This window comes from Geotrypetes seraphini, chromosome 7, assembly GCF_902459505.1.
Source record: "Geotrypetes seraphini chromosome 7, aGeoSer1.1, whole genome shotgun sequence".
NCBI classification, from domain to species: Eukaryota; Metazoa; Chordata; class Amphibia; order Gymnophiona; family Dermophiidae; genus Geotrypetes; species Geotrypetes seraphini.
The window spans coordinates 138471633-138487127 of NC_047090.1; positions in this window are offsets into that span (position 1 = coordinate 138471633).

Sequence of the window (15495 nt, forward strand, 5' to 3'; positions counted from 1 at the left end):
CAGGGTTTTCCAGGCCTACATTTCAGCCACCTATCTTGGCATGAACTGCGGCTGGGTAGTCGCTTTAGCCTGCTGAATGCTACTTCTGGCATTGGCCACACATACTTTGACGTTCCGTGGCCTAAAGCAGCTACCTAGTCACGATTCCAGCAGCCATTTCAGTCGCCTTTTATTTAGGCATTGGTAGACGCTTCAACACTGCCATTTCTGACTGCATTTTTCAATTACTTAGTCATCGGCAGGGCGCCTACTGATGCTTAAGTTTAGGCACTGGTTATAGAATTTCCCCCTGGCTGATTTTCAATGGTTGTTTTAAGAGGTTCACATTAGGATCAGGCAACTCAGTGTAGGTAGCTTTTGCAGTACTGATTCACATCTTAGCAACAATATTTACTGTGCCCCTGATGCAGGTGTTGTAATGCCAAACAACGAAGGCCATCCATTGTGACTTAGATTGATTAGTAAACATTGATTCACACTGCTATCAGAGGTTACTCTTCCCAAAAAGTTGTAACCACCATAGCCACTGGTTGGTTTTGTGTTCCTGGACTTGAGTTTGCAAATAAGCCCACTTACACGGGTAGTATATTTTGGTGTAGACCGGCCACTAACGGGCAGATTCTGAAAACAGCACCTTAATCAGCGGCCACCTACAAAAACACCACCATTTGTCAACCATGCTATGGCGCTGTTTTTAGAATCGCGGCTCCCATTAAAGGTAGGTGCCGTTAATGTAGGCCAGGATTAAGGCCTATGCTACCGGTGCCTACATTTGATGGCCTAAACCATGCCCACCTATGTAGACACAATTCGAGTGCCCGTTATCTAGGCATCTATGGATGCCTACTTTTTTAAAATGAAATTTTAATTGTTTTTAATCAGCACAGTCAATTAGTTCACTTATTAAACCAATTAAAATAATTACTCCCACCCCCACCCCTTTTACTAAGCCATGGTAGAGGTTTCTACCACGGCCTGGAGCGCTAAATGCTCCCATGCTCATAGAATTCCTATGAGGATCAGGGCAGCGTCGGAACATTTAGCACCCCAGGCTGTGGTAGAAACTTCTACCGTAGCTTAGTAAAAGAGGGCCTAAGTTAGGCAGCCATAGGGCACCTACCACTGCTTAACTTAAGGCACCATTTGTAGAATCTGTCCCTAACTAACTCGCATCATGGAATTACAGCTAGGTTTATTTTTCTCTGTACGCATCATTTTGCACTTGTCAATATTAAATTTCATCTACCATTTGGATTCCTAGTTTCCCAGCCTTGCAAAGCTCCTCCTGCATTTTCTCACAATCTGCCTGTGATTTAACAACTCTGAATAATTTTGAGTATTTTGAGTTGTCTATAAATTAGATCATTTTATACAATGTTCCATTTTTTTTTAATTAAACAGAACCAAGCATAATCTTCAAACAAAGAACAGAAGTCAAGCACTAAACAGAGAATTTTTTAGAATAATCACAATCCACATTGGATCAAAGAAAATTATCCCGGATATGCATCGACTCTTCCCATGTGCACTAGGTATTCTATCACATATTAAGTAGAAAAGCCACACCCACAACTGATGTCCAAAACACATGCTTGATATATTTTCCCTTTTTCAGCCCTCCCAATAGAGGTACCTCTCCTCTTACCTCCTCTCCCCAACCTGTCCTCTGTTTTCCCTGCCCAGCCTCAGGGCCGCCATCAGAAATTTCTGGGCCTCTTACTGAGCAATCCTATTGGGCCCCCCATGCACCCCTTCCCCCCCCCCGATGCGCCCCCCCCTTCTTCCATGGGCCGAATACACACATACTTTTCTGCTAATGCTCCACCTAAGCCAGTCCCGTAAAATCTTCTCACGTCCATTGGGTGATTTGGCATAGAGGAGATATTCATAAAAAGAACGTCCGTCAAGATCTTTACTCATAGACTGTGCCATTTGCTTTAAATCATCTTCCATCATTAATCCAAATTGCACAATTCTTTGTCTTTGTCCTGAATGGCATCTGGCCACATTGCTGGATCCTTCCAGTCAACAAATTTATGAGCAGGCGCGGAGAACGCATTTTTAAACAAATGTAGTTTATCCTTGTACTCCTTATGTAATTTTAATCATCTATGGATATGTTTGTATGTTTATTGTTCAAATGGTTTTATTTATTTCCCCAAATTTATTTTTGTTATACGCATTGAAAATATTTGATATTGCGTTTAAATCAAAATCTCAATAAACTTGAAACTTGAAACGAGTGCCCGTGAGATTGTGGGAGGGTTAAATACTCAAAATTTAGAAGAATAACAATTTACTTAAAGTTTTTGCTATGCCAGCTTTCTGGTATCTTTACATACAGTGGCGTACACCCGGGGCCCATCACGTCACACATGAGTACCTAGGAAAAGGCAGCATCTTACATATTGCAGTGAGCAGTACATCAATACACCCATTGTAAAACTAAACAAGCCAGACCAATCAATCCTACACCGTCAAACCTCTTTGATTAATTCCTCTAACCCCCGCCCCCCTACCAAACCAATAATCCCAACCTCGCCTCCCTCCTTTACCCTTACCCTCCCCGGTTGCACCCCCCATGCAACAATTATTGGATCATTTTGTAACTGTTCACTGGTTTATACCAAATAATTGTTAACTATTCTCTGCACCTGCAATGCATAAATTGATCTGAACTGTTTTTCTGATATGCTGTAACTTCGCTGTAAATGTACAGTCTCTTAACCTGTAAACCGCTCTGAACTGATTTGTGGTATTGCGGTATACAAAAATAAAGTTATTATTATTAGTTATTATTATTAACAGAAAACCATGTCTTTTGAACACACAGAACACAGAAAACACCTTCGCCTAGTATGGAATATGTCATCACAAACTAACCCCTCACTCTTTTACAAAACTGTAGTGTGGATTTTAGCCACAGTGGTAACAGCCCTGACACTCATAGAATTCTGAGCATCAGAGCTGCTACCACCACGGCTGGCGCTAAAAAACGCTCCACAGTTTTGTAAAAGGGGGGATAAAATAGAAATACACAGTTTCAACGCTCTAGCTCAGAGGTGCCCAAACTTTTTGAGCTTGTGAGCTACTTTAAAATGACCAAGTCAAAATGATCTACCAACAATAAAATTAAAAAACACAAAGTACACTATACGCTGAGCAAATGTTAATTATCATTCCTATTCTGGGTTTTTTTCAAAGAGGTCAAGGCAGATGACTCTATGCATTGTCACCTCAGTAACAACCATACAAAAATAGACAAATATACCCTCCATCCTTTTTATTAAACCACAATAGCAGTTTTTAGCGCAGGGAGCTGCGCTGAATGCCCAGCGCTGCTCTTGACGCTCATAGGCTCCCTGCGCTAAAAACCACTATTGTGGTTTAGTAAAAGGGGACCATATTGTAAAATATAGACAGCAGATATAAATTCAGAACTGTGTATAGTAAGTGAAGGAAAGTTTTCATCTCTGGAAATTTACCCAGTTAACTATTAAGTTATTTGGGCAAATTCCTTTGAAAACTGTGGTAATACTGCCTCCACTTTGCTAAATTTAAAATAAAATCATTTTTCCTACCTTTTCTGGTGATTTCATGAGTCTCTGGTTGCACTTTTTTCTTCTGACTGTGCATCCAATCTTTCTTCCCTTCTATCAGCCTGTATGCTTTCTCTCCTCCACACCTCATTCTCTCCCCCAACTTTTTCTTCCTCTCTCCCTGACCTTTCTTTCTTTTTTTTCTGTTTCTCTTCTTTCCTTCTGTTTCCCTGCCTGCCCCCTTTCTTTCTTTCTCCCTGCCGTTCCCCAAGCCACTGCCACTGCCGCTGCCGCTGCCATCGGGGAACAGGACCCATCAATGGATAACAGGCCCCAAACCGACGCCGACGCCGACTCATGCTCTCCCTGCTTGGGGCCGATCAGTCTTCCTCTCCCCAACGTCAATTCTGCCGTCGGAGAGGAAGTTCCGCCCAGCCAGGTAGCGATTGGCTGGCCTGAACTTCCTCTCTGACTGCAGAATTGACGTCGGGGAGAGGAAGACTGATCGGCCCGATAGATTAGATCGCCAAGACAAAGTGAGTCCTGGGTGATCGACTCACTTTGCTTTGGCGAGCTACTGGCGCCCCTGCCTTAGAACACTGCCTAAGACCCTGGGGGAGCCCGGGCCCCCTGTCAGCTCCGGGCCCCTGAATGCAGGACTGGTAGTACTGCCCTGATGGCGGCCCTGCCCAGCCTGATACTTTGAGACCACTGTAGGCAGCATGGACATAGGAGGAAAAAACAAGCCAATCCTTTTGTTAAGAAACACCAATTCCAGTACAGATTTCTGGGGCTCTCTACTATTTAGCTTTCTCCATTCAGAAATGGATCATTTAGTCATACTCTCTGTTGCATTGCCTTCTAGCCAGTCACAGCAGGGCATTGGTTCGTATCGCATGATTTTTAATCCTTCCTCAGAATGTAAAATCCAGACACCCTAGAACCGCCCCCAGGCCCGCCCAGCTCTGCACCAGTCCTGCCCTAGTCCCCGCTGTCTGCTTTGGGTGGGCAGGAGGCAATCCACACATGCGTGGATGCCACACAATGACATCATACACACCCATGCATGCTACATCATTGCGTGGCACCCGTGCATGTGCGGAGTGCCTCCTGCCCGACGCGATTGAGAGGAGGTTTTTCAAAACCCGGACAAAGTGCCAGGTTTTGAAAAGACATGTCTGGGGAAATCCGGCCGTCTGGTAACCCTATGATGGGGGAGCGGGGAAAGAGAAATAAAATAGGGAATAAATTCCTGGGTTGTTGCAAATGAAAGCTCATGGCACCAGATTTCAGGTCTGGGTCCAGCCGACCTGAAGGGGCAAAGGAGTAGGAAGAAACTACTAGACACAAAAGAAAGAACAGATGAAAAAGGAAACGAAATCAGTTAATGTTTTGGTCTGGTTCTTCTTTTATGCTTGAAGTCACTTTGTAATTGTGGGAAAATGTTTTGTCTCATTTTGTCGCAAGATGCTTTTGTGAGATTGTTTTGACTGTATAAGTTGTTGGTTTAGTAAAAGGGTTTTACAAGGGAAAATCTGCTGAGACTTTTACACAAAGTCTTCGACTTACCATCCACTCACTAGTGTGACTACATTATTGGCTTCGTTACAATATATATAAGGCTCACTTTCCCTCTTCGGACTTTGCACTGTTGATGTCACCCACAGCTGGAATTGGGCGGAGGAAGTGCAAGGAATATGCTCAAAGCGTGACATCAGTGCAAAGTACAAGCAAGAGGCCAAAAATGTTTACCCATATTTCAGTTGTCCCACTGTCTCATTTTGACTTTGTCTGGATCCTTAGGAATTATATTTGAGGGGGGTGAAGAGGACATCGGAAAGTCAAACACTATAGAATAAAACAGCAGTAGCTTAGAAAGATATAAAACATAATGAAATGCTATCATGAAGGGCAGATATGTCTACAACACTTCTGTCCTAGAAAAAAGAAAACAGTATTTTCTTATCTGGATCTATGAACACCTCTTCTCTCCATAAAGGTTCACATGGCAAAGCGCATCTTGCTACTTTTTAGGATCCTACTAGGTACCTTTGAGCTGGATTGACCATTGTTGAAATAGAATGCTGGACTAGAAAGGATTTTTGGTCTCACTCTCTATGGCAGTTCTTATCCGCCTGGCAGCGTTAAACTCAGATACTCAATGCCAGGCAGTTTCCGGCAGGGCCGGTTAAGGCAATATTTAGACTTAACCGGCCATGGCTTAGCAACCAAAGAGAGACCTTCTTTTTATGTGGCGTTATTTGCCGGCTAAGCCTGGCCTCTTCAAGTTTCAAGTTTATTAGGATTTTATATACCGCCTATCAAGGTTATCTAAGCGGTTCTACAATCAGGTACTCAAGCTTTTTCTCTATCTGTCCCGGCGGGCTCACAATCTATCTAACGTACCTGGGGCTATGGAGGATTAAGTGATTTGCCCAGGGTCACAAGGAGCAGCGGCGGGGTTTGAACCCACAACCCCAGGGTGCTGAGGCCGTAGCTCCATCCACTGTGCCACACACTCCTCCTCTTAAGTTCTGAATATCGAGACTTAAACAGTCATACCCCCAGGAATGCTCCCAACACTAGGGTTACCATATTTTTCTCAGCAAAATCCCAGATGCCTGGCCCATGCCCTGTTCTGCCCTGGCCATGCTCTGTTCCACCCCAAACCCCACTCCATTCTGCCTTTGGCCCCGCTCCAGAAAGCCTTGTCTCATTATTCCTGACCTCCGGGCCTTATCCGGGGGCCTCCAAGCATGCATGGATGCAGGTGACATCATTCGCGCATGCTCAGAGGCCTCTACACACAGCCAGAGCTTTCCAAAACCCAGACATCTGCTGGGTTTTGGAAAGTCCATCCATTCACCTGAATAGTCCTCTAAAAAGAGGATAAATCTGAGTTTTCCCAGACATCTGGTAACCCTACTGTTGGCTTATTTTTCGGCACTAGCCAGGCATTTTCAGCAGTGATAACCAGTTAAATGCCACTTAAATGGACGATTAGACACTGAAATGAGAGTTAACCATTAAGCTAGTCATTTCTTTCCTGTTAACTCACGCTGAATGTTGGCTGGATTGTTCTTCTTATCTTTCTCATGTAAGCAAGCCTGTCTCTGTGATGTTTATGTGGCCTGATAGTTCTTGGCAGTGTTGAATCCATCAGTAAAGGAGGGCAAAGATATATGCTGTGTGAAGTGTAGGGTTACCATATGGTTCCAGAAAAAGGAGGCCAGATTAAGATAGCCGGGTTTTACTTTCATTGAAAGCAATGCAAGTAAGGAGGACATTGAGCCACCTGAGTTTTACTTTCATTGAAAGCAATGGCATTAAAACCCGGATGTCTCAATCCGTCCTCCAATTTCTGGAGCCATATGGTAACCCTAAGTGGAGTATAGGTTGCCTCACAAAGGCACAGCTGTTTCTAGGAGGGAGATTTTAAGCCAGTCCTGGATCTTTGACAGTCCCATAATGCTCATGTATGGGACCTGCAGTACTGATTTCAGTGCTTAGGATCTGGGACTACAAATACCACACTTAGCTTAGGCCCCCTTTTATCAAGCCGCATTAGGGTTTTTATCGCCAGCCGCTGAGGTAAATGCTCCGACGCTCATAGGAATTCTATGAACGTCAGAACTTTTACTGCCAGCGATAAAAAAGCTCTAACACGGCTTGATAAAAGGGGGCCTTAGATTGAGAGCCCCCCTCCTAGGGACAGAGAGAGTACCTACAGTATATAGAATATGTAAACCACTTTGCTTGCATCACAGAAAGGCGGCATATCAACTGCAATGCTCTTACCCTTACTACTACTAATAATAATTTATTTTTATATACCGCCATACCCAAAAGTTCTAGGTGGTTCACAACAATCAAGCACAGTACATACAATGCAATATATACTACACTGCTTTTGGATATAAATTTAAAACTAGGACCGTCCAAAACGTTGCCTTCCTGATTTGGGTAACTTAGCAGCTCTACAAAGGGTTCCATCTTTATAACACCTACTTAGAAGGTATTGTGATGTTTCCCTCTCATAGAGTGCAATCATCCTTATTCAACCATGAGAGGGAAAGGAAATAATAGTGGCAGAATTCCTCCCATAGACTCTTCCATGAGCCGTATGTCTAAGGCACAGATTTTGCTAGAAATACATTTGCGTTGGGCTGGAGGAAATATGTTTTTATTTTGGGGTTCAGGGCAGTAAATATAAAAAAGGGGCATGTCTATGAACTGGCTGGTGGATGGAGTTGAAGGTGTTAATGGTGCATCTGTGGCAAATCCGCTTCCTGTAGGGCCTGAATTTCTCATGCTTGACCAGTGGTCAATATTTTCTTCAGCACCCACATATCTCCCAAGTAGCCTCTTTTACAACAGGTTATAAAACCCACAGTGGCCCAAATATGTGCTCTTTAGAGCCCAAGAAGAATAGGGATTCATAGGCCTCTTCTCTTGGGAGTAAACAATCCTCTAAACGTCAAAAATAAACACAAACATTTTTGAAACAGAATGCGGCCTAAACCTGTAGTTCTGCATTTTCCTCACAGTTTATGTTTTCATAAAATAGGTGTAATACTGTTTTGCAGCATAACACAATAACTTATTCTTTAGGCCTCACTAGTTGGTCACAATTCTATGGCATTCAGTGACTTTATTGGGCACAAATAAAATGTTAACACATTTCATCTATTTTATGTCCTGCCTTCCCACACAGTAAGTCTCTATTGCTTCCCCTTGAAACAATTAATGCATTGTATCTGGTGGTGCAAGCCAGTGTTTGGTACAGTTAATATTTTAATGCCAAATGTGAGCTGCTTTGGCAGGCAGACACCTGTGAAGGATTCTTGGCTGAAAAACAGGTGAAAGTCTGTGTGAGCTTCATTATAAAAAATGCAGATCTTTGCTTCAGCGCAACTGGAAACATTTCTTTATTTCCTCACCTTGAACATCCTCCCAGCAATAGACAGGTATTGACACACCCATGTGGTATTTTTAAACCAGTGCAAGTGTGCAAAAAATGAGCTGCCTCTCACATCGGAAAGTTCTCTAAGGCCTTTGGAACTGGGATTCTTGGAAGGGAACAGGAAAAATGCAGACCTTACGGACCTCGCGGATCTAAAACCACATGTCCTTAAAAATCTTCCGGCATTTATTGACAAGTCCGCCTTTTAGCTTATTCCACAGCTTTCCCTGCACGCTCAGCTCTGGCCCCTGGCTCTGCCTTCCCTAGTGGCTAAGGAGGGAGGAGGCGCACCGATCCGCGAGGTCCACATTTTACCCCTTCCCTTCTTGGAAGCCTTTTGAAAGAGTCACATATGATATAAGGCACAGTATTAACATGCCTGCAAACATACCTGCAGAGGTGACTGTAATTCTTGAAAAGCTGGATACCTTTCCCCACTATGCCCTCTAAGCTGAGCAGCGGAAGTCCTTGGCCTACTGTCCAACTGGTGGTGGTGTTGTTTCAGTATCAAATTTTCAATCACTAGGGACAGGATTCCAGGGAACCTGCCTGTCCCTAGTGATTGAAAATACAGTATTGAAATGCCAACTCCTACTGGCAACAACGGAGTTGGAGGACCCCTGATCAGCTTAGAGCAAGGGTGTCCAACCTTTTGGCTTCCCTGGGCTGCATTGGCCGAAAAAAATGTTTCTGGGGCTGCACAAACACGCAAACGCTGCAGCAAGACAGAGGAGGGAGCCAACAAGACAGTAAACACCAGGGGGAAGCAGAGGAAAACACTGCATCGCCCTCGACCGGGGCCGCACAAAATACTTCATGGGGCCGCATGGGGCCCTCGGGCCGCAGGTTGGACACCCTTGGCTTAGAGGAAACAGTGTTTTACCCAGTGCAAGGAGGAAGCAATCCCTTATCTTTGGAGTCCTTACTCCCAGTCTTTTCTACAAGGCATTTCTCCTAAATAGAGCTAATGTCTCCAAACATATTAAGGCAATTAGTTTAGAAGCCCTATTCTCATTTTGAATGTACATAAGTCATCATTTAAATGTATATATAGTGCTGCATATTATTCCTTTCATCTAGCTGCCCCATATGCCTAGGATTACTAGATGTCCAGATTTACCCGGACATGTCCTCATTTTAGAGGACTGTCCAGGCATCCAGATGGTTTTTCAAAACCCAGCACTTTGTCCAGGTTTTGCAATGCGTTGCGATCAGGGCCATGCCTGGAGGGCATCTGCAACCTCGAGTCGCAACTGCGCATGCGCAGATGCACGCCAGACTCGCTCTGAAGAGACAAGGTTTGTGTGTGGCTGGGGTTGGGAGGCGAAACAAGGTAGGTCCGGGGGAGCGGAATGGGGCAGGACCGGGGTTTGGAATAGGGCGGGGCCACGCATCCTCTTTTTCCCGATCTAAAATCTGGTAACCCTACATATGCTTGGAATAAACTACCTGAGTTTGTCCGCCACACCCCATCCCTTACCTTGTTTAAAAGCAGACTGAAAACCCATTTTTTTAAATATAGTCTTCAATCCATAGCCCTACTCGCCATTGCCCACCACCATAGCCAGCAGATTAACCATTCCCCTAACTGTTTCTATGGCATCTGTTTGTCTTGTCTGTTTAGATTGTAAGCTCCTTCGAGCAGGGACTGTCTCCTTCATGGCTCTGTACAGTGCTGCTTACATCTGGTAGAACTATAGAAATAATTAATAGTAGTAGTACCATGGCACTGTGGTTAAAGCTACAGCCTCAGCGCCCTGAGGTAGTGGGTTCAAACCCATGCTGCTCCTTGTGAGCCTGAGTAAGCCACTTAATCCCTCCGTTGCCCCAGGTGCATTAGATAGATTGTGAGCCCACTGGGACAGTCAGGGATAAATGCTTAACTATCTGAATAAATTCATGTAAACCATTCTGAGCTCTCCTGGGAGAGCAGTATAGAAAATTGAATAAATAAAATGCTAGATCTTAGAAAGCCATATGACATATACATACATGCAAATGTCATGGGGGTGTGGTCTGGGCATGTTTTGGATGGGATTAGGGCTAGGGTTACCATATTTCATGTCAGACAAACCCAGACACATGGCCCCGCCCCATTCTGCCCTCAGCCCCACCTTGTTTTGCCTCCAACCCACCCCCATTCTTCTGCCAGCCCTGCCCCCCCCAAAAAAAAATGCCTCATCTCTTTTCTCCCGACCTCGAGGCCGCACCTGGAGGGCCTCGAGCATGCACGGATGCATGTGACAACATCCGTGCATGCTTGTCGAAGGCCCTCTAGAAGCAGCCGAAGCTCAGCACTTTCCAAAACCCTGACAAACTGCCGGGTTTTGGAAAGTCCATCCGGAAAACCGGACAGCCTTTTGAAAAAAAAGGACATGTCCGGGGTTTCCCAAATATCTGGTAAACCTATTAGGGCAGGAGAAAAAGTTACATATGTATTCTGTTTCAGGAAATTTTTGTCCTCTGACACATGTTCCCAAGGACATCCAGGTGGTAGAAAGTTGCTCATTTTGTGCAGCGCTGCACTGGAGAGATTAAGGAGGTTGCTCCGTTAACGTGCTATTGTTTTTTTGCTTTTTTAATTGAAGCTGACAAATGTTATTGGGTTTTGACAGCTTGTAGCCCTCTGATATTCAAATCAATTTATGTGGGCAGGAGACGCTCCAGCCTGCTTGAAACACATCTGGCCACTCAACAGCCGATATCCAGCAGCACTTAACTAGGCAGTGCCCCTAAACATTGACCTTGACTGCCCATTTAAAAATGCAATGAACCCTATTTACTAATAACGTGCATACATGCATTAGCACACTCTAAGAGGGTAATGCACTCTAGCAAATCTGGCCTTGTAGGAATTCATTTTACAAAGTGCTCTCGCATCCCTCGGTAGTTTTGGGGCTTGGCGTGCGCTACCCACATGCTAACATACAAAATTTTTTTTTTTTTTTTTTGCATCGGAGGCAGGCAGGGTATAGTGAGGGTGAGTGGCGCCTGGAGCAGTGGCACCCCCTCACCCTCTTCTCTGCCCCCCCTGCTGCGCATGCTCCCCCCTTCCCTTCCCCCACACTTGTCTAGCTTCCCCGGCACGAGCAGCATCTATAACTTGCTACACGCACCAGCGTTGGCTCTCCCTCTGATGTCACTTCCTAGTCATGAGACCCAGAAGTAACGTCAGAGGGGAGTGCCGAGGCCGGCATGAACAGCAGCTTGGAGCTGCTGCTGGCACCGGCATGAGCTAGAGGTAGGGTGGCAGGAAACTGAAGACATAAGTACTGACTGTGCTCCTGGACTGCCACAAAATAGTCTGCTATGGCTTTACTGTTGGTATTGATATTACTACCCTGTTTCCCCGAAAATAAGTCTTATCCCGAAAATAAGCCCTAGCATGATTTTTAAAGATGCTCCTAATATAAGCCCTACCCCAAAAATAAGCCCTAGTTAAGATCGACCCTTGAACAGGGCAGGATTAATTCTTCAAGGGCCCCTAGGCACATGAGAACACTGGGCCCCCTGGCTCTGCCCCATTTACCTGTTTTCTTATTCAAAACAAAGATTAGCATACAAGTGCACAGTTTTTCTTCTATGCAACCTCCAGACATCTCTAAACAAATCCCCCTTCCTTCCCTTCCCACCTACTTACCCAGGGGTTTAACTCTGAACCCTTTCCATGCATATATAAAAGTGTTCAAATATTTATAAAGCAGTAATATTATCCAAAATATGTCTATATTAATAACCAAGTTTATAACACCTCTCAACTGCCTCACTCTACATCAACCAACTGTAACCCATATGTATAAACAACCAAATCTGTAACTCCTCTAGTACGTTTCACTCCATGTATGTTAACTTGCAATGAAACAACAAGGCAAGCAGTCCACCAAAGAATCCAACATAAAACAAAAGAAGATTGGCAGAAAATAAGGAGATTCAAATCAGGTTAATTCAAGGTGCTCCCAAGAACCATGCCTGATGTATTTCGCCAAACAAGGCTAGTCAACGCTAACAAAAAACTATGTCTTTCATACAAACAGAACACAGAAAACACCTTCGCCTAGTATGGAATATGTAATCACAAACTAACCTCTCCCCCCTTTTACAAAATTGTAGTATGGTTTTTAGCCACGGCCAGCGCTAAAAAAATGCTCTACAGTTTTGTAAAAGGGGGATAAAATAGAAATACGTAGACAAAGGTTAAATAAAATCACCAAGAAGCTGGACTCTGCATACAATGCAACACCACAGAAACAGCGATGCATGTCCCCTAAAGCAAAAAAATAAATAAATAGAAATTTTTTTTCTACCTTTGTCTTATCTGGTTTCTGCTCTTCTCATCTTCTTTTCACTCTCTTCCTTTCATCTTCTGTCCTCTGTGCCACTTCCAGAAACTGTATGCTTCCCCCTTCCATCTTTCCTTTCACCCCCATTGGTCTGGCATCCATCTTCTTCCATTCCCTCCTCCAATGGTCTGGCATCTCTCTCCTCTCCTCTTCTTCCCTTCCCTCTCCCTCTCCCTCTCCCAGACTCACATCCCCATGGTTTAGCATTTCACTTTCTCCTCTCCCTTCCCCCCATTTCCATCAGCATCTGCCCCCTTTCTTTCCCTCCAACCCCATTCCATCCAGTATCCTTCCCCCTTATGTTTTCCCCCTTTCCTTGCACACCAATTCCATCAGCATCTTCCCCCTTTCTCTCTCTCCACCACCCTTTCCACACGCCAACGAAAAGGCCCCCCCAGCAATGGCAACAGGCCCCCACCCGACAACAATGACAACACTGGCTGGCCTGGCCCCCCCCCCCCCCGGCATTGACGGACAGCAACGCAGCCTTCTGCTGGCATCAATGACTCATCGAATCAGCAACCCCCACCCCTGCTGCTATAGGAAGTCTCAGAGTGGAGGTATGTCAGACTCATGGTGGAAGGGTCGGTGGGGTTCTGCTGCACAGGGGGATGGGTGAGAGGGGAGGAAAGATGCTGCACATGGGGGGGGGGGGTTAGAAAGAACGAGGAAGAAATGGGGTGGAGGAGAGAAAGGGAGAGATTATTGTTGTACATGAAAAAAGACATCCCCCGAAAATTTTTTGTTGTTGTTTTTGGGTAATAAGTGCTCTTAATTGTCTTTGCCACAAAAGTATAGAAGATGTCTCTCAAAGTTCATGTCCTTGATGCTCGTTTTGAGACATTAAAGGAGCATATGGGAGCATGCTTAAAGGAGCAAGGTGAATGCTTCCACCAGGATATACTGGACTTTGAACGCCATTACTAAGGACAGCATAATGAAAACATAATGGTAGCCTACAGCTGGGGGCTGATTAATTGTAAGTGACTTACAATATAATTGCTAATCTCAAAAATCTACTCATTTCTAAATCTTCTGTGGTCATCATGGTATAACTTTAATATAAATACATGTTAATTGTGATTCATATGTTGCTTTTTATGACTTTATAAGACTGAAAATTCAGCATTTTCACGTTTTAAATGGGTAAATTGCAAAATATCCTGGTCCCAAAAGCACAGTTTTATGGAAATGACAGACATTTACTTTTTAGGCATGAGCAATTAGGAAACTCCACTTACTGCCTAGGAACAAAAATCTTGTTACTTAGTATATTCAGTGGTATTAACCAGGTAAGTGCTGCTAAATATCAGGCTGGTTAAATAACTTTAAATATCCCCCCGATTATAGAATAGTGTCAAGCATACAGCTGCGATTTACACATGTAAGTATATACTTAAACTTATAGAATACTGCCATCTATATATGTAAGTGTGCAAATGACACTTAACATTAGACAACTGAGGGGAGATATGATCGAAGTCTACAAAATCCTGAGTGGAGTAGAACGGGTACAAGTGGATCGATTTTTCACTCTGTCGAAAATTACAAAGACTAGGGGACACTCGATAAAGTTACAGGAAAATACTTTTTTAAAACCAATAGGAGGAAATTCTTTTTCGCTCAGAGAATAGTTAAGCTCTGGAACGCACTGCCAGAGGTTTTAAGCTGGTTTTAAGAAGGGTTTGGACAATTTCCTGGAGGAAAAGTCCATATTCTGTAATTGAGAAAGACTTACAGGAAGCCACTGCTTGACCTGGATCGGTAGCATGGAATGTTGCTACTCCTTGGGTTTTGGCCAGGTACTAGGGACCTGGATTGTCCACCGTGAGAACGGGCTACTGGGCTTAATGGACCATTGGTCTGACCCAGTAAGGCTATTCTTATGTTCTTAACATGTTATAACATAAGGGGAAGAGTGTTTTTGCACATCCAGATAAAGTACTGCTGGCTGTCTTCATTGAGCTCCTATAATGCATGCCTCATGGGATTGTCCACAGCATTTAGATACTGAACAATAAATTAAAAGAAGACATGCAGTATTTTGTGCTGCAGTAACTGTGGCCCAGATGCACAAAAGCCAGTCATTGATCATCATTAAACCTATTTTTCTACAGCTTTAGCTATGATCGCATTTGCCGACCCGATGCAGAAAACTGCTCATTGCCATGGTTTTCTGCACGATCGCTCATTCCCTGATTCAACCATGCAAATAAGCTCATTAATATTAAAATGCCATGTAAACTAGTAGGGTGATTGATGCTTTAACATGGCTCCCTGATGCATTAAAATAAGTGATCGCTTTTAGCGATCCAAAAATGGCAAGAGGTATGCCCACTCCCTCCTGCCACTGAAGACCCACTCCCACGCCAGGTACCCTCCAAACATCCCCTCCCCTCCCCCTTCCCCCCAAAAAAAGGCAGGAGGGATGCTCATTCCCTCTTGCCAACAGAGGTCCCCTGAAACTCCACCACCACCCTTCAATTCCGCCTTACCTTTTCAGAGAAGGAGCAGGAGGGAAGCTCAGTCTGTCCTGCTCATAGGCCCGCCAGTCCAAAATGCCGGACCTTTCCCTCCCCAGTGCATCATGTAATGCATGGGGAGGGGCCTAAGGCTTGGGCTCAGATGTCTAAGGCCTTATACTCCTCCCCCT